Genomic DNA, 1,579 nt, shown 5'->3' on the forward strand with positions numbered 1-1,579 from the left:
CCAAAGGCCTTTGTTGAAAATGTTGTGCACTGTTATGTGAAGTACTTGCAGCCCTTTTGACCTTCTGCTCAAAACCATGAGGGAGCTTGGCTCTCACTGCTGCTCCAGGGGTCCCTAAGGTTAGCCCTGCTACTTGAGGTTGTCACTCTCCCTGCTTATTGGCACATTACCCTTAAAAAGGGACAAGAAGTGAAGGTAGGGTCTTCTTGATCTTCACCTTATTTTCCTCAGGCTTGAACTCTTGGAATCTTATAGGAAGACAGCCTGCTAATCTAAAATATGATGGCACTGGGAAAGGACAGAAGGGAATGTAACTCTTTTTTCCAGTTTCCCAAAACGGTTCCTTCTTGGGCTTGCAGGAGGAAGTATATGGATGTTGTCTGCTGGGGAATTGTCTAGATAGAGACTAAGGCCCAGAGGAAGAAAAAACAGCTTCATAGTATGATGAGGTATGCCTGGAAATAATTTAAGGCTAGGCCCAGCAAATAGTACAATACATGTATTCAAGTGATCATTTAGGGAGCAGACACAGACCTTGGAGGTGCTCAGAGGAGAGGCTACCCCCAGGGTCTTTCTCTCAAAGGGACTGCACCGCAGGCACATGGAATGGTCTGGGTGTAGTCAGGCTGCACTGATTACATTAGGTACCAGGACTATAGATGCATTGAGCTATTGATGCCCATCCCTCTCTACCATACATCTCATCAGTTTGTTCGTTCAGTAGTTTATTGAATACCTTCTAAGCCTATGAATGCTGAGTTTAATAGCCCTGGTCTTTGCTGTCTAGGGATTTTTTCACCTAGAGAAGAAGAATCAAATAAATTCTCAATTGCAAGTCACAGTGAGAAGTCACTGGGAGGTGTTAGTTTTGATTTTTTTTCTTCTCCTCAGAAATAACCTTATGAACAGGATTGATAGCAAAGGGTAGACTTGGAGGAATTTTATTTTGAGTATCTTTTTTATTTATTTATTTTTCTACAGTACAGTTGATGCCAATGTTACATTAGTTTCATATGTACAAAAATAATGATACAACCTTTATATACATTATGATATGCTCATCACAAGTGTAGCTGCAATCTGTCACCATATAACACTACCACAGTATTATTGACTATATTCCCTGCATTGTACTTTTCATTTCCATGACTTATTTATTTCATAACTGTAAGCCTGTGTCTCCTATTCCCCTTCATCCATTTTTCTCACCCCTACCTACTTCCCCTCTGGCAAAAATTAAAACAAAAAAAATTAAAACGAGAAACCCAACAGAGGACCGGGGGAGGGGAAGGAGAAAAAATAGTTAAGAATATGGAGGGAGGCAAACCTTAAGAAACTCTTAAATACTGAGAACAAATTGAGGGTTGATGGGGGTGGGGGAGAGAGGAAAAGGGGTGATGGGCATGAGCACTGGGTATTATATGGAAACCAACTTGACAATAAACTATAAAAGATAAATAAATAAATAAATAATAAATAAAACAAAGGAAATAAGCAAACAAAATGCAGAATTAGTTCTTTCAAATATCTGTATACAATGGCTTTTATCCATTTGGGGTTACTAAACTAAAATTAATAC

Source organism: Hyaena hyaena, unplaced genomic scaffold, assembly GCF_003009895.1.
Source record: "Hyaena hyaena isolate Hyena2069 unplaced genomic scaffold, ASM300989v1 scaffold_465, whole genome shotgun sequence".
NCBI lineage: Eukaryota > Metazoa > Chordata > Mammalia > Carnivora > Hyaenidae > Hyaena > Hyaena hyaena.